The sequence below is a fragment of the Salvelinus alpinus genome, chromosome 8 (genome assembly GCF_045679555.1).
Source record: "Salvelinus alpinus chromosome 8, SLU_Salpinus.1, whole genome shotgun sequence".
NCBI lineage: Eukaryota > Metazoa > Chordata > Actinopteri > Salmoniformes > Salmonidae > Salvelinus > Salvelinus alpinus.
The window spans coordinates 38,522,879-38,542,361 of NC_092093.1; the positions used below are offsets into that span (position 1 = coordinate 38,522,879).

The following is a 19,483-nucleotide window of genomic DNA, read 5'->3' on the forward strand; positions in this document are numbered from 1 at the left end:
CACCTATGCCAATAAGGCCCAGGGGCCTCATTTATAAACGTTGCGTAGGCACAAAAGAAGGCTTACGCCACTTTCTAAGCAAACTTTGGGTTTTATAAAATACTAACTTGACGGGAGAATGTGCGGTCCTCCACGGACACTCTGACCCATACTTACGCACATAAACTGGAGAAATTAGAAACTGACTCCGATGGCAGAAGGATGAAACTTGAAAAACGTTTGAAATTGATTCCATTGTGTAAAATAAATCGAAATACTACCTCATGTATTATATATGAAGAGTTCCCTTGAGTGCACAAAAAAAAACATGATTTAGGATAATAAATACAAACGGAGATATGTTTTTACAAAATAACCCCTCAAATATGTTGTACAGTTTAATCGGGAATCATTTAACTGGATCTGTAATTATTAAACAGTACTTGCATGTTATGAAATGTATTCTCATAAATAATAAGGTGAACAGTAGGACAAATTACGTTTAAACTGATGCCGTTTTAGACGCCTCAGTCGGGCAGATAGCAGTGCAGTTTCATGTATTGTTCTCTCATGTTCGTTGCGCAGAACTGTCAATGTAACAATGGCCCTGTCATTGTCAGTTACAATCAGGGTAATTACCACACCTGAAGGTGTTACGCAATTGGTAAGCTTTGACAATCAAATGGGTGGGTATAAAAAAGGCATGCAATTTCAATACGTAATGACGCAAAATGGGTGCTTTGGCACTGTTGGACGATTTGGCGAATTTTCAGAGACCAGCAAGATTTACTGGCCAATGATGAGTGGCGTATGAGCCAGTTCCGATTACTAAGAGATGTTCTCTTGGATCTCTCTGCTGTAATGGGCCCAGCTTTACAGAGAAACACCCGCAGAAAACAAGCCATGCCTGTCCCACTTCAACTCCTTGGCAACCTCGTTAATAGCGTCGATGGTGTCTCTTTGCATTTGTAGGATTGCATCTGTGAGGACACGGCCGCTGGAGAGTTGTGAGGTGCAGTGGAGACCCCGGGGCTGGGCGCACTCAGCTCCTGCTCAGCTGCAGCACCAATAGAAAATGTCACAATTGTTTGTCAAATGTTTAAACTGGAATGCATTTAGTTAACTCTTTTCAAACGAGGGGAAAACTAATTACATACCTGGATCCTCCGGTGCGTCTTGCATGTCCGTGTCCCTCTCCGTCACTACTCAACTCAGGAGGGATCCCCCTATAATACAGCAAGTCGCTTGATTTCCGGTGGCACAAACACTTTGTCTGTGTAAGGCTATGCGCCTTTTGGCCTCCACTTTTATGTCGGACCACTTTTTTATTTCTGAGAGGGTCTGACATTCTGAGCCAGCAGCATAGACAGTGGCAGCATGTGGTTGGACGCTAACGCCTTTTTGGTATTTATAGTGTCGACCAAACAATATTTTTTTTCTTGCATCAACCTCCCCTACAAGAACTTCCATTTCACACTGGGTGAAATTCAATTTTTTTGCCTTTCTGTCGGGATTTGCCGAATATTAATTAGGGGCGTTTCACTGACTATTTCTAGGCTATTTAAAAGGGTTAAACGGGTGGGACAAGACGCTCGCACACGTGCGCAAAATTTCGAGTTCATTGTGATTTATAAAGGGAAACTAGTTTGGGACGTGCATGCGCACTGTGTTATAAATCAGAATATTTTAGTGCGTAAGCACTTTCTGTGTTTTGTCTGTATGCCACCTTTTGACATGAATCCTCCGCACAGTTTTATAAATGAGGCCCCAGACCTTTTAGCAGAGGCCAAATTAAAGGTTCCAATAGCACTGCCAATTACAGACTTTTGGTTGCAAAAAAATATCATTTTTTGCATGTGGAAATGTTTAAAGAGCGACTGCCGCTAAAAACCAACTAATCCCTTAAAAATGGCTATATGACATCGATAGGAGTCAGAAACATGTATTCTAGTCTCAAAATGTACTACAAAATAGGTTAAGAGTTTGGATCCTCAGTGTGTCACAATGAGTAAATGAAGGTTGGGTTTGGATTACAATTATGTGAACAAATCATGCCCCTTTTTGCCAAGCTTCACGTGCAAATCGCCCCTAAGCCCACTTTGCTTCCTTCATTGAATTTGTTTTAAAGGATCACGGCCGTTTGTGACTGAAAAGCTTTATACAGATTGACCAACTATGGTTTGCATGCCCTGCCGAAGGACCCTATAATGCGGAATAGATGGTTGGAGTTTGTTGGTCCCCAGTACAATGGTGGTCCCCAGTACAATACCGGTAGCTAGGCCATAGACTGCAGGTTATGTACCTGGTTATGTATATTTTAAAAGTTGTATTCAAAAACACCCTGCTTGATGAACTAGTAGCCTAATTCCCCAGCCAAGCAGATGCAACCAATACAGTCATTTTGGTTGTGAAGTGCATTAGCAAAAATCTTTGTCCTTTCTTTGGAACAAAATGCAATTAATAACTTGGCTGTCTATTACATCACCCTGTCACAGGCTCTCCTAGTCAACACCACCTCATAAGATTACCTGCTGCAGTTGTTCGAGAGATGTCCAGTTTGCAGCCGGACATGCAACACAGAGAAAACCAGCAAGGGGGCCCTCATCAACATCATGCAGACATGCCCTCACTGTGAGCATTCCTATGAATGGACCTTCAAGGTTGCTGGCAGGATACTTGCAAACATGAGGCTGACTGTTCCATTCATAGGAATAACTATGGGCGTTTAAACCAACAGCTTTCACAGGCTCATCATTTATACAAACACAGAAGGCAACCCACTTCATTACTTGGATACATTTGATAACCCAATTCAGAGACATCATTTATGTAAACTGACATTATTTGTAGCTTATTTTCTACTTATTACATGCATACAATGTCCATGGCATAACTGATAAGAGAATTTCCAATCCCAATGATAATAACAATCAATCAATAGCTCTGACCAATTCCCGAGGTTTGTAAGACCATGGGTATAATACTAATTAGTCAAAGACTCAACTTATACAAATGGTTAGTACAGTTTATTCAGAGAACGTTCTAAAGTAAAGAATACAAAACAATACATTTTATACTGACTTCTCACGCCCACACATTCACACAACCATACGCACACACATACACACAAACAGACGCACACACATACACACAAACAGACGCACACACATGTCCTGCTACCCAGCCGACAGAGATTAGTGACCTTGTCCTTGAGACGTACTCCCTGTTCTCTCCCAAATCTCTAGTCAGCTCGGCACCAAGCTCAGACAGTCTATGTTTAAAATACCATAAAGACATATTGTCTTTAACCTAATTCTGACTAGGACTACACATTTATTGATTATGATTTTATACATTCTAATCAATTCCAAACAATTATATGTTTCAGGGCGGAATATTCTAATCATTCAATTAACAGATAATTCTCAACTAACAATAACCTAGCCTGATTGCTGTGTTCCCCATTCTATTTCACTTCACATTTTATGATATCTGAAGTGAAATTAAAAGGTGAACGCAGCGATCAGGTTGGTTCCACCAGGCTACTCATAACCACCATTGATCATTTAATCAGTGCTCTGTGTGTGTGTGTGTGTGTGTGTTTGTGTGTGACCGACCAGTATCTTTGATGAGGGGCCAGAAGCTGATCTATGCTGTTCTGGCAAAGACCTTACCTCCAGCCTCACCTCTTGCCTGCTCACCAACAGTCGCCGTGGGGAGAACAGAGTTAAGTAGGTTTAGTTTGACCTGTTCAAACTTCAACATAATATATGTTTTTCTGTCAGATATCACCCATCCCTAACTGCCATTGGTAATAGAACAGTGACTGTGTATGTGTTCACCGATGCATGAGATGCAGAGAGACCTGATACTCAACAGAGGTGATTACTATTAATACAGTACAACACAAATGTCCAGTACTAGCAACACCCTTTTCATTCCATGTGTCACTGATGAATTCTGCCTCAACTCTGCCTATTTCTACAGATGGACTGGAAATGCTTTTGCCAGACGACAGCTTCAGTCATTTGATAGGGAGACCATAATTGGGTAGGTTTTATCTGACCTGTTCAAACTTCAACATAGTACCTGTTTGTGTGTCAGATATCACCTATCCTAACTGCCATTGGTAATAGAACAGTGACTATGTGTGTATGTGTTCACAGAAATATGTATGGAGTCAGCACATGGAGATTTGCAATATTATGTGATTTTACTAGACAAAACTTTTACTTGTATTACCATTCAATTCAATAAAAAAAGGCATCAGTCTATATGGAGAAGGAGAAACCCTGTGTATTCTGCACCAGGATCAGGGAACTCCTGTTGTATACGGGTCACCACACAGGAAGGTATGACCCCTCTGACATGTTTGCCAAGGTAGCCCCATTACCACTAGACAAAATGCTGATAGGCACAGTATCTGTATCGGCTCACAATTACAATGAAAGGTGCACATTGTTATATTAACAGAACACTGCTTCTATGGTATTATGTAAAGGGTTGTATACTCTACATGGAAACGTTACTACATTTGAAAGTTATCAAAACACTTAGTTTACAATATCTATATAAATTTAGCCATTGCATTCTTCTCATATTACTCTGTACGCTACTGACCTACTCAAAGCTTCTGACCTATTCAAAGCAGCTCACTATACATTTGCCTGTATTTATTGAACTTAACCTGCAGGAGGTTTGTTTGTTGTGGCTGACTGCGGGGAAACAGCTTTGGGCAAGGTTCTGACAGATGGGTATGTTTTGGTGGTGTCGAGGACACACCCAAGAAACACCCATATCACACCACACCCCGAAGCCAACACACGTTTGGCTTCTGTCATGGCCGCCAGATTTCTTAAGCAAGCCAAAAAACGAGGCAAAGTCAGCAGGTGCAGTTCCCCTTTAAAAGAAAATCATCTTCCAGTGTAGAAACCATGGAAATTAAAAACAAAAAACTATGTTTTAAGTTAGAAGTAGGCATTGGTCTGTAGCCGAAAAATAAAAAAAATCACGAGCACCACAATGACTACTCCATCCATGCTCTACTAAGGTTTTCAAACACATAGCTTTGACCTACCACAGTAGCTATGTTGGTCTGTTGTATTTCCAACAATGTGTATGCAGGTTTCTCATGATTCAAACCTTCTCAAACAGCCTAATTTATACTCTTCAGTGTAATAATGGACTATACGGTGTCCTGCTATTAATATATATATATATATATACTACCAGTCAAAAGTTTTCGAACACCTACTCATTCAAGAGTTTTCCTTTATTTTTTACTATTTTCTATATTCTAGAATAGTAGTGAAGACATCAAACCTATGAACTAACACATATGGAATCATGTAGTAACCAAAAAAGTGTTAAACAAATTAAAATATATATTAAAATAAAGGTTTAAAGAAATACAGACAGGCACCACATTACTGCAAGACAAAACAGCTCACTCGCTTAATCAAATGATGGTGTTGTAAGTTTAAAAGCAAAGCTTATTTTCAGATCATTTGAAAAAGTTTGAAAAGGTAGTGGAACGGGATTAGTCTGGTGTGTGAAGAATCCAATACGTTAACTTGATTGTGATACAAATCACATTATTGTGGAAGCACCTCCTCTAAGAGTATGAATTAGGCTGTTTGAGAAGGTTTGAATCCTAAACAACCGGCCTACACATTGTTTGAAGTACAATAGACTAACACAGCTACTGTAGTAGGTCAAAGCTGTGTGCTGGAAAACCTTGGTAGTGCATGGGTGGAGTAGGCATTGTGGTGCTCATGTGAATTTCCTTTATTTTTCAGCTTCCTCTCAATTAAAACGTAGTTTTTTGTTTCTAATAGGTATCAGTGTAACACAGTTTATTGTACCTTTCCCTCTTACGTCTTGAGATTTATCCTTCAGAGAAACAGAACATGTTGATTGATCCATGCAATTTGTTTAACAGCAACCAATTTCTAATCTAGACTTATTTAGTGAATTGTCTGCAGGTCACTAAAGTGAGTGTCCATTTGTTTATCGAATGCCTCACGAGAGCAGCCTCCCTCTATAGAAAATAGAAAAGCCAATTGAGTTGGTATGGGGCAAATACTTTCGAAGTACAAGTACAGAGAAATGTTTAAGCGCAGTCACATTGACAGACCTCAAAACCAGACATTAAACCCTTGTCAACTCCTCATTACTGATAACCTTAATATGGCATGTTTATTAAAAGAGGACAGACGCAAGCCCAGTGTTTCAAATGGCACCCTATTTATTACATATAGTGCACTAATCTTGAATGAAACCGTATGGGCCCCGGTCAAAAGTAGTCCACTACATAGGGAATAGGGTGCCATTTGGGATGCATGTCGTGATTTCTTCCTTTATTAAAAAAAAACAATTCAAAAGAATTACTTCTTAGCCACATCAGAGGGTCCCATGTAAATAAACAAACAATCTTTTCAACGTTTAACGAAGGCCATATGTATGTCACAGACTGGTTTGGTGACTTATTCAAATCAACACCTCCTTTATTAAGACAAATGTTTTCTTTAGGGCCAGGAATTCTGAATGTGTTGTTGTCCATTAAGAGTTTTATGTCTTTGTTACCCATTCCTGCCTGCATGTGAGCCCTTCTCCCTGTGCCATGAGACTGTGCCTTCAATGGGCTGGGGCACATAGGGGCATTGGCTAAACTGTATCCGCTACAGTGCAGGTTGCCCCAACTAGCAGCTCATGTAACCCAATATTGCAAGCTCTGACAGGGGTGGACTGGGAAAAAAGTTAGGGCCTGGCATTTCAACCACACAAGGCTGAAACTCAGAACAGCCTCAATTCGTCAGGGCATGGACTCTACAAGGTGTCGAAAGAGTTCCACAGGGATGCTGGCCAAAGTTGACTCCAATGCTTCCCATAGTTGGCTGGATGTCCTTTGGGTGGTGAACCATTCTTGATACACACGGGAAACTGTTGAGGGTGAAAATCCCAGCAGCGTTGCAGTTCTTGACACAAACCGGTGCGCCTGGCACCTACTACCATACCCTGTTCAAAGGCTCTTACATCTTTTGTCTTGCCCATTCAACCTCTGAATGGCACACATACACACTCCATGTTTCAAATGTCTCAATCCTTCTTTAACCCTTCCCCCTTTATGTACACAGATTGAAGTGGATTTAACAAGTTACATTAATAAGGGATCATAGCTTTCACCTGGATTCACCTGGTCAGTCTGTCAGGGAAAGAGCAGGTGTTCATAATGTTTTGTAAACTCAGCGTATAATACCTAACAGCCTAACTACATATTTCAAATTAGTCATGCCAAGTGTTCTCCCCTGCCCACTTACCTAAGTGTTTAAATATTAGGCTACATATAATTCAATAGAAGAAAACAGAGAGAGAGAAGGAGAGAGAGACTGCCAGTTCCTTAATGTTTTGGCTGTATAATACGGCCAAAGGCTACATTAAAGAACTGGCAGTCTCTCCCCCTCCCTCTCTCTGTTTTCTTCTATTGAATTCAATATGCAACCTTCTGTTTGTCAAAGAACGATGCCGGGACTAGTTTATGTGGATGCGGATAGATTTCCAGCGTTGTGCTTCGTTTCACATACATATGCATATTCTTTTTGTCAAGAAGTGACGGGTCTTTGAATTAAGCGGGAGATAGGCAGGACTTTCCAGCCTTCAGTGGCGGTGGCTATGTAATGTAATCCGACACAAGAGTCACTTGTTAAAACAGCTCATAAACCCACTCGCTGGGCTGAAGAGACTGAGATTCAGAAGCAAATAAATATTGATAAAACAATTTAAATACACAGACAGTCCCCGAATTGACCTTGTATTTAGTAAAAAACACTGTATAACTGCCTAGTAGATGGCTATTGACAGTTAATTTCACACATTTAGCTGCGTCGGCCTCAATAGCTCTCTTTTTTGGCACCACCTTTCAGTTTTTCTGTGGTTGAATAGCCAACTTTCCAAGTACATTTTGCTCTCATTTAGTGCTGTATGGTCCTGCTTGACAAAAATGCATACATTTACACATGTTTTTTGATGTGTAACTGAGCCTCTTTGAGCATCAATGAGACAACTGGGAGGGTCCAACGAAAGGAAAGAGAATCCAACCCTGGACTCTGACCACCCTATCCCTAGCTCTACAACAAGTGACATCAATAAGGAATCATAGCTTTTACCTGGATTCACCTGGGCAGTCTACACTGAGTATACAAAACATTAAGAACACCTGCTCTTTCCATGACAGACTTACCAGGTGCATCCAGGTGAAAGCTATGATTCCTTATTGATGTCACGTGTTAAATCCACTTCAGTGAATGTAGATGGAGAGGAGGAGGATTTTTATGCCTTGAGACATTTGAGATATGGATTGTGTATGTGTGCCATTCAGAGAGTGAATGAGCAAGACAAAAGATTTAAGTGTCTTTGAACGGGGTATGGTAGTAGGTGACAGGCACACCGGTTTGTGCCAAGAACTGCAATGCTGCTGGGTTTTTCACGCTTAACAGTTTCCCTTGTATATTAAGAATGGTCCACCACCCAAAGGACATCCAGCCAACTTGACACACCTGTGGAAAGCATTGGATTCAACATGGGCAAGCATCCCTGTGGAATGCTTTCGACACCTTGTAGAGTCCATGCCCCGACGAGGCCGTTCTGAGAGGGTGGGGGGGATTGCCGTCTGGAAATTGCTGGCGTGCATTGTCCTCATATGTACCTATTTTGCTACCAACCATGGCTGCCCAGCCCATGTGACACCTGAACTAGACTCAAATTAAAATAAAATAAAATAAAAAACAAATATAACAAATGTTTATTTAACTAGGCAAGTCAGTTAAGAACAAATTCTTATTTACAATGACGGCCTACCGGGGAACAGTTGGCTTACTGCCTTGTTCAGGGGCATGTGAAGAATGAGCTTCATGCATTCATGCATTGGTCTTGGAAACTGCACTAATCCCAACATTCCGAGAAGGACATATGCCATTTATTACAAACAAGAGGCACTTTAGGATGGTTAAACATGCTGTATGTGATCGTTTATGTTGGCTGGGGATTGGCTGTGAGACAGTTGCTTGATCATCTCCACCTCCTCTGCAAACCTTTTACTGTCCATCAAAGCCCAGGGATCATCTTCAAATGTATATGGGTGTGGAGCTGTGCTATGTCCCTCACAACCAACGCTTCTTAGTCATAGTCTATGACCTAGCTACACTTACCAAACTCTAGGTAACCTCAGGTCACTCTCCACATCTCCTGCTGGCCGTGCCCCAGTCGGTAATCAATGTTAACCACCCATGTGGTTAACATTGGTGGGGGCGGCAGGGTAGCCTAGTGGTTAGAGCGTTGGGCAAGTTCGAATCCACGAGCTGACAAGGTACAAATCTGTCGTTCTGCCCCTGAACAAGGCAGTTAACCCACTGTTCCTAGGCCGTCATTGAAAATAAGAATTTGTTCTTAACTGACTTGCCTAGGTAAATAATGGGCCAAATTATCATTCTATGTACCTGACTTCTGAAGGAATATAAGGAAATATGCAGGATGTGACCTGCAGGACTTTTAGCCACATTCAACATATAAAACGCTACCCACAGGCCAATTTGGCGTTGGAAAGATCTTTAGACAAGTCTGTTTGTGACAGCCCTTTCACATACTTTCCTTCACAACCAGACAACCAACCATTCCACTACTGGAGTATCCCCAGCATCATTCAGGCTGGGATAACATTCCAGCTAATAAATGGGTCTCTTTTGTATGCAAACTGCATCTGCTGACTGCCTGTAGTGAACTGTAGAAATGGAAACGGATCACCCCTCAGCCCCAATAACCCACCAGTCACACAGGAAGGATACTACCCACCAGTCACACAGGAAGGATACTACCCACCAGTCACACAGGAAGGATACTACCCACCAGTCACACAGGAAGGATACTACCCACCAGTCACACAGGAAGGATACTACCCACCAGTCACACAGGAAGGATACTACCCACCAGTCACACAGGAAGGATACTACCCTTGTTGCTGCAGCTTTCCCAGGATGACAAGTTAGCTGTGCAAACTGGTCAGGCCCCAGAACTACAACTGGTTACTTTGTCTCCTCACCCTTTAAGGATGCGTTCATGTCCTGGCCACCTCAAATACTTTGAATCAACCTTGCAAACTTAGTTTTAGTGGGGAAAAGAGGGCTTTACATAAACACTACTAGAGTAGCTGACTGTTGTATTACGGTTGCTTTGTAACTTGGTTACGCTACTGTGTGCTTGTGTCGTGAAAGGCTTGTGGAATTACTTTGTGGAATTGCCCATTGTTGATATGCTGTAAGTGTGTGAATGAGATTAAAACATGAATACACATTGAAAAACCTGTTGGCTCTGCTGCTCCCGAGTCGTGTGGTGGACTAAGGCACTGCATCTCAGTGCTAGAGGCGTCACTACAGACCCTGGTTCGATTCCAGGCTGAATCACAACCGGACGTGATTGGGAGTCCCATAGGGTGGCGCACAATTAGCCCAGCGTCGTCCGTGTTGGGCTGGGGTAGGCCGTCATTGTAACTAAGAATTTGTTCTTAACTGACTTGCCTAGTTAAATAAAGGTAAAATAAAACCTAAAAAATATTCAGACAACAGAGGCATGGCAGTGCCACTCATAGTCCAAGATATACCAACAGCCTTATGAAACGATTTTAAAGACAGACTAACACAATGCAAAATGAAGAAGGGCAGGCTAAGGTATTTAAATGTAATCATGCTGGCCATATTGGATTCAGAATAAAATTGTTTAACATCAACAGTCTTTATAGGTGTGAGTGTTGTACACAATTCTGTAAAAAAAATCCTCTCATTTACAAAATTCATATTTACAGGGGATTTAACCTCCATCAAATGCTATTATGGAAGCTATATTGGATTTTGGATGTCATATTGGATTTGAGGCAAACTATAAAGATAATCAGTGATTGACACTTTGACTTAATTGCAAGACTAGGTGCTAAAGATACAATATCCATTAAGGAACCTTGGACCCCAAAAAACATTTAATTTCGATGTCTGAGCCCACTTGTTCCCTTGGAGCCAGTTACAATAGCCGAAACATAACAGATGTGTAACTATATGCAAATTAGAGCTTGGGTGTTGGGTTACATGACAACATGTTTAAATGCTCCTTCAAGGCCTTTTGTTTTCCTGCCCTCACAATGTTGAGTTGAGAAATAAAATGGCCGTTCATGCATAATGTGTTTGGTCAAATGCATTACTTAATCCAGCCCCTAGCAAGGAATACAGTGCCATGTTTAATTATCATAATTCTTGTGCAACCGCTAATGGGTATGAAACACCTGCTATGTGTTTTATAGTGAAAGCTAATGCATTCTAAGGCTCTCCATGACATGATGAGAGACTTGAGGTAGTTCTGAGCAATTCCTCATCAATTGCAGGGTTCATGTAATGTCCATTATGCAATGCTCTCCTGGGCATCGTTACACTCCGACTTCATTAACAAGTTCACATTGACTCTGTGGCAACTTCCTAGAACTAATACAGCCACATTGTGCATTGCCAGCTGTGAGTGAATAGGGATTTTTTATTATGGGAATCGATTTCCTAGATTTCCAAGTGTTGGAGCTCTCCAAGCCCTCTGGGTCTCTCTGCAGTTCAATGACGGTGAAATGGGCAACTCTGTTTTCAACATGTTTTAATTTAAGCGTCTGAAACAGCACGTGTGTATTTCACCCTTTCCCAGTATGAGCAGAACAAGAGCAGAAACACTCCTACTCTGGAGATTTCGGAGGTCCGTCCAGCCCAAGACAGAGACGAGACATGGGAAGCCTGCTGCAAGCCCAAGTTTTGGGTTAACAACAGCATTTGTTGTCATGGAGACAGGATGACATTGACTAATTTGAGGGGAATTTGGACATCTTTAACCACTGAGTGAAGAAGTTCCACTTCCAGCTACTTCTTGACGTGACTAAGAAAGAATAACGTCTTCTCCAAAATGAGACCCAGGCTGTTCCTTTTTGATTGATCTGGGTAATGAAGTCATGACGTCAGCCTATGTGTGAGAACTGCAGTACTGTTGCCATAAGGCACATTTTCCGCATTAGCACTGTATTAGTGTTATAGATTGAATGAATCGTATTTAGTAATATAGACCTATATTCACAGGGCAGACGGAGGCCAGGTGACACACATTTGACTGAAATCTAAAGTTATGTTGAATGTAAGGTCTGGTAATGCTGGAAAGTTGAAACAATCCCCATATTATGAAGGATTGTGGTGTGGATGGAATATGGAATATAGAATAATCAGTGTCACTCTGAAAAGGGGTTCAAGTAAAGCCACACTTTTTGATGGACATATGCTTCCTTTTTTATTATTTGAGGGTAACCAACAGTGACTGGAGTATAGACTAATCCGACTGGGAATTGGAATCAATTGCTAAGGCAAGATTCAGAACAGCCATACACGTGGCTAGCCAGTATTGAGTTATGGTTTGATTCTTCATATTTGGTTGAATTTATATTATGAATCGCTATGATAGAAAAAACGATGGAACAAAATACGACAATCCAATTCAGTCAACACGAGAGAAGACCGTGAAAGAACAGAAGCCTATAGAGTAAAGGACAGGGCCCGTATTCATATTGCGTCTCAGAGTAGGAGTGCTGATCTAGGATCAGGTCCTCCCTGCTATCTAGAATTTGTCTCAGACTAACCTAGAGGGAGAGCAATGCAATCTTCCATATACAGTGGGGAGAACAAGTATTTGATACACTGACGATTTTGCAGGTTATCAAATACTTGTTCTCCCCACTGTATATATAGTATTTTTCCAGAGGAGACGCAGATTACTAGTTAGTCAAACATTTAAAGGATCAGATGGACCATTTCATCAGATAATATTTGCAGGACTTGGCTTCCATTACTGACTGATTTTACAATGCCCAGAGAATTCCTCCCTAGCTAATGTCAGGCCTTATTTAATACCTTACTTCAAGCATGTATTTTTTAAGTGAAAAGAAACATCTGTGTTGCCTTTATATACTGGAGTAATATACACTACCGTTCAAAAGATTGGGGTCACTCTAGAAATGTCCTTGTTTTTATAAGAAAAGCTCATTTTTTGTCCATTAAAATAACATCAGAAATACAGTGCATACATTGTTAATGTTGTAAATGACTATTGTAGCTGGAAACAGCTGATTTTTTATGGAATATCTACATAGGCGTACAGAGGCCCATTATCAGCAACCATTACTCCTGTGTTCCAATGGCACGTTGTGTTAGCTAATCCAAGTTTATCATTTTAAAAGGCTAATTGATCGTTAGAAAACCCTTCTGCAATTATGTTAGCACAGCTGAAAACTGATTAAAGAGCCAGTTTGCGCTGTTCTGTGAAGGGAGTAGTACACAGCGCTGTACGAGACCTTCAGTTTCTTGGCAATTCTTCGCATGGAATAGCCTTAATTTCTCAGAACAAGAATGGACTGATGAGTTTCAGAAGAAATGACTTTGTTTCTGGCCATTTTGAGCCTGTAATCAAACCCACAAATGCTGATGCTCCAGGTACTCAACTAGTCTAAAGAAGGACAGTTTTATTGCTTCTTTAATCAGAACAACTGTTTTCAGCTGTGCTAACATAATTGCGAAAGGGTTTTCTAATGATCAATTAGCTAATCCAAGTTTATCATTTTAAAAGGCTAACACAACGTGCCATTGGAACACAGGAGTGATGTTTGCTGATAATGGGCCTCTGTACACCTATGTAGATATTACATAAAAAATCAGCCGTTTCCAGCTACAATAGTCATTTACAACATTAACAATGTCTACACTGTATTTCTGATCAGTTTGATCAAATCAAATCAAAGTTTATTTGTCACGTGCGCTGAAGACAGTGAAATGCTTACTTACAGGCTCTAACCAATAGTGCAAAAAAAGGTATTAGGTGAACAATAGGTAGGTAAAGAAATAAAGCAACAGTAAAAAGACAGGCTATATACAGTAGTGAGGCTATAAAAGTAGCGAGGCTACATACAGACACCGGTTAGTCAGGTTGGTTGAGGTAGTATATACATGTAGATATGGTTAAAGTGACTATGCATATATGATGAACAGAGAGTAGCAGTAGCGTAAAAGAGGGCTTGGCGGGTGGTGGGTGGGACACAATGCAGATAGCCCGGTTAGCCACTGTGCGGGGGCACTGGTTGGTCGGCCCAATTGAGGTAGTATGTACATGAATGTATAGTTAAAGTGACTATGCATATATGATAAACAGAGAGGAGCAGCATTTTAATGGACAAAAAAATGAGCTTTTCTTTCAAAAACAAGGACATTTCTAAGTGACCCTAAACTTTTGAATGGTGGTGTACCTTCTTATTCAAGAGATCATGGCCTATACTCTATAGACTTTTATTCTTTCACTGTTTGTGAAAAAACACTTTAAATAAAATGTTGTTCCAAAACTCAAAGTTACTTTCGTAACCCCGGTTCTCTGATAATATGAGTGAGATGTATCACTACGGGATTCCCTCCAGGCGGAACACTACTGGGAAGAACCAATCACAAAACGTCTGTCGGGGACAGACAGGTCGAGTGGCAAATGGAGTGAGCCCCTCTCCCTTTATAAGGCGTCACTCGCCAGTCCTTTGGTTATTTTCAAGCATGCCTCTCTTCCTTGCACTCTAGTGAGCAGGGAAATGCGGTGATACATCTCACTCATATCAGAGAACTGGGGTTACGAAAGAAACCCTGAGTTTTCTTTCAAATACTCATTTCAATGTATTACTATGGGATATGGCCAACTCCCGTATTGCAGACATTGTCTCTGAACCCAGGGTAGTCCCAACAGTATCATTCATCAGAGTGAGGACAGCATGCGCTGAGGACAGCATGCGCCAACAAAGGTGCAGTGACATCCAGTCGGTAAAACCTCAGAAATGTATGAGGGGTGGCCCAACATGCCCAATAGGTGGGCAGTAGGTGCCTATTAGGAAGAGCGATACCTCTGGTGGAATGAGCCCTCAGGCCCACCGGGGGCTGTAAACCCTTGCTATTATAAGCCAATATAATAGCTTCCACTATCAAACGGGATAGCCGTTGATGACGGCCAATCCTTGCAGGGAGGCGCCCAGAAAATGAAGAGTTGGTCGGTCTTGCGTAATGCTCTCGTTCTATCCACGTAAATATGCAAAGAACGTACAGTCCATAAATGATGGAGACACTCTTCTCCCGCAGAAGTGAAGGGCGACGGGTGGAAAGACACAAGCTCTAAGGCGAGACCATTCGAACTATTGCTGACCTTAGGTATAAAGGTGGGGTAGGTAACAAGGTCACCTTGGATAACCCCAGGGCAAACTGTAGGCACGAATTGTGAACTGACAGAATGTGTAGCTCACTCACATGTTTTTCAGACGTAAGGGCAATCACTGGGAATCATCCGGACCTCAGGAATCTCCCTGGTACCGTATGAGTCCAGGGAGACATCTGGGGTGAGATACGTTCAAGACACGCACCTGATGTACGTGCACCCACTTACATACTGTGTTTGTAGAATATTCTAACTCCGGAAAGGGTATGTCACATGCTGACATATCTAAGCCTTTATACTTAGGCATGAACAAATCCACATATTATGAGAAATGTATCATATCTGTAGTCATTACCTGATAATTTTTGTATCCGTACTAAAGAAAAATCCTAATTTTAATAGATATCCTTAAGTAATATTCATCCTCGTATGTCTGAGTGAAAACGGGCTAAATTCGACTCATGAAATGTCCAGGGCCCAAATTATTTTACCTGTTCAGGTGTTGAAAATCACTGTGCCTCTTCACATGAAGGTGACATATCTGAGCTTACATTTGCAACATATTCAGTAGTAGGCACAGAAAGGCAAACATCGTAATACTTAATCCAAGTTGCTATTTCCCAAGCATATCTCTGCTATTTCTATTTTTAAAATGCTGCATAGCAAATCCAGATTTCCAATGACAACACATTTTCTGTAAAAATGCAAACGTAGGCCAATCTTTGTATTTTATTTATTTAACAGAAAATTAAAGTTGTACACCCTTAACACCCCTTGGGTCGTCAGCGGCGGTCCCTCGCAGTCCAGACCCAATGTAGTGGTAGTGTGTGATCCACTCCAAACTGAAAATGTATTAATCATGAATCAAAATTGTGTCGATGTTGCAAGAAAATATTATAATTTCACAAAACCATACCACAAGGTAGCTACTCTACCTACTTCATTCATGATGAGAAAAATAACTGAAGTTAGTTTATATTAGCCAGTAATACAAAATACGCCTAAATGTTTTAAAACGTTAGCTGTCACCTTGAGGCTTTATAGGGGGTAGAAAAAAATTCTTGAAGGGAAGGAAATGTTGTTATTTGTTAGCAAGCTAGGCTACCAGTTAGCGTTTATGCCACTATCAAGCTTAGAAGGCTAGCTAGCCCGACTGGCTGCTGGCTAAATTAGCTAACACTCTTGATTCTAGTTACTAAGATAAATACACATCTCAAATTAGCTACTCACTTTAGCATGAACTTCTTGTAGGTATTTTCTGGACAGCTTTTCACTTCTTTGTTTCTCCAGTTCTGAGTTCGACCACCCACCGTTTAAACACTCATTTGTGGACCCCAAATAAAAGAATGACAGTTGGAACTCCACATGAGCAAAACCTTTATTATTCTTGCAAGACTACAGTGCTTTTAGCTTGCTTGTGTGTGTGTGCCTTTATAATTTACAAACATTATATCTAGTGGCTGAAAGAATTATATGGATTTAATATTTGTCAAATTATTGACCATGTCCTCAAAACTCAAATAAGTATCATAAATTGTCCTTATTTAGCATATAAAAATGCATATCAAGATCTTGATATGAATCTTAGTCAAGAGCATATGCATTGTGTGTCCTAAGAAAATATAGTATGTAGGACTACTGTCAGTATTTGTCATCATATAGAGAAAATAAGATGTCCACATAGGTCTATCTCAGGATATCTAATGAGTCAATATCCGGCCACACCATGTATGATATCCGGAGGGAATCCAAAAATGATTTGTGCATGAAAGAAAAATATGGATTTCATATTTTCATCATATCAAAGTGTTTCTCTCAACTGTCGAGCTGTCAAGCTAGGACGGTCAGCCTAGTCAACACAGCACAAGGGAACATGGGTTGAACTAAAGTGGGTAGAAAAGCTAGTTTGGTAGTATAGCTGGCCTTTGGGCGAGCTAGCCAGGTTAGCTAAGCCTTGCTGCGAGAGCTAGCCAAATCTCAGTAGTTAGCCGTGTGACGCTAGCTACCACAGCAGTAGAGTATTTTACCACCTTTTTCTCCCCAATTTAGATCTTGTCTCATTGCTGCAACTCCCAAAGGGCGAGTCATGCGTCCTCCAAAACATGACCCGCCAAACCGCGCTTCTTAATACCCGCCTGCTTAATCCAGAAGCCAGCCGCACCAATGTGTCAGAGGAAACACTGTTCATCTGACGACCGAGGTCAGCCTGTAGGCGCCCAGCCCGCCACAAGGAGTCAATAGAGCGCAATGAGTCAAGTAAAGCCCCCCGGCCAAACCCCCCCCTAACCCGGACGACGCTGGTCCAATTGCGCGCCGCCCTATGGAACTCCCGATCACGGCCGTTGGTGATACAGCCCAGGATCAAACCCGGGTCTGTTGTGACGCCTCTAGCACTGCGATGCAGTGCCTTAGTGCCTCTAGCACTGCAATTTGCATACCGCCCCAATACGTACACAGACGATGCAATTGCTATTACACTGCAGACTGCCATATCCCATCTGGACAAGAGGAATACCTATGTAAAAATGCTGTTCATTGACTACAGCTCAGCATAGTATCCTTCAAGCTCATCATTAAGCTTGAGGCCCTGAGTCTCATCCCCGCCCTGTGCAATTGGGTCCTGGACTTCCTGAAAGGTTGCCCCAGGTGGTGAAGTTAGGAAACAACATCTCCACTTGCTGATCCTCAACACTGGGGCACCACAAGGGTGCGTGCTCAGCCCCTTCCTGTACTCCCTGTTAGCCCATGACTGCGTGGCCATGCACGCCTCCAACTCGATCATCAAGTTTGCAGACCACACAACAGTAGTAGGCTTGATTACTAACAATGACGAGACAGCCTATAGGGAGGAAGTGAGGGCACTCGGAGTGTGGTTTCAGGAAAACAACCTCTCACTCAACGTCAACAAAACAAAGGAGATGATCGTGGACTTCAGGAAACAGCAGAGGGAGCACCCTCCTATTCACATCGACGGGAAGGCAGTGGAGAAGGTGGTAAGTTTCAATTTCCTCGGCATACACATCACAGACAAACTGAAATGGTCCACCCACACCGACAGTGTGGTGAAGAAGGCGCAACAGCGCCTGTTCAACCTCAGGAGGCTGAAGAAATGTGGCTTGTCACCTAAAACCCTCACAAACTTTTACAGATGCACAATTGAGAGCATTCTGTCGGGCTGTATCACCGCCTGGTACGGCAACTGCACCGCCCACAACCACCGGGCTCTCCAGAGGGTGGTGCGGTCTGCACAATAAGAACAACTTATTTAATGTTAGATTAACTTTAAAATATGAAATAATCATAACTTGTAAAAACTATTTACTCAATAACCTAATATTTGTTAACAGTACTCAACAACATTAAGTGATAAGACATCTTATTGACATGAGTTAGTACCACTTTTATGATTTGGGTTCTACTGACCGTTAGAGATGTTTGAGTAGCCACCACTCAATTTCTTTAATGAGTTAGGCAGTTTTAACAGTGTATCTATAGAACACGTTTGTGTTGAAATGCTGAGGCTAAGGTAGTCAAACAAGCAGAGGAGTTTTGCTCATGATGTATTTAAATGGTTTGTGATGCTAAACCATGGTTTGTAATGCCATTGAGCTATCAGCCTGCAACAGTTCACTCACCAAACTGTGAAAATATATCAAGCAAGAATAACACTGGTCCTGGGTCCTGGTGAGATTGAACTTCCATAGCTAGTGTTATTTGAAGCGGGTCAGTCTGCCAGGCTTCTTTTATGGAAACTAATGCAAAACGTATGACTAAATTGTAATGAAATCAGTTTAACCAGATTTTATGAGGGAAATACAAACAGGGTGCTTACCTTCAGTTTATGTCATGTCAATTTTAAGTCTGTGCAACATAATCACTCAGGAATGCAAAGTGTCTGAAAATGTTCCCTCATATTATGTCAGGGCAATAAATGGTAATAGTCAAAATACACAGCCTTTTAACAATATTGGTTTTAGTTCCTTAGTCGTTTAGTTTCTACATTCACTTTAGCGGTTGTATTAGCCCTGGATGAGTAGTAAACCTAAAGTAAACTCAGAAAGAAACTCTGAAGAAGTTTCAGTCTGAAACAGAATCGTTACATTTCAGTACCACAAAAAGAGTCACGGAGATGGTAAGATAGCAGTATACATAATCAATCCAAGGCTCAGAATTGCTACACCTTCCAAATCAATTCAAGAACCCAAATGAC

The 19,483-nt window shown here is 41.4% G+C and overlaps 1 long non-coding RNA gene across 1 annotated transcript; it reads right to left on the reverse strand.

Annotated features, from left to right (window-relative positions):
- Window positions 1–363: 363 nt before the first annotated feature.
- On the reverse strand, window positions 364–1,358 carry LOC139583079 (uncharacterized). The gene is made up of 2 exons (XR_011676478.1): window positions 1,137–1,358; window positions 364–1,036 (listed from the first exon to the last, which is right to left on the reverse strand). It is a non-coding gene; the product is annotated as an uncharacterized lncRNA (long non-coding RNA).
- Window positions 1,359–19,483: the final 18,125 nt, after the last annotated feature.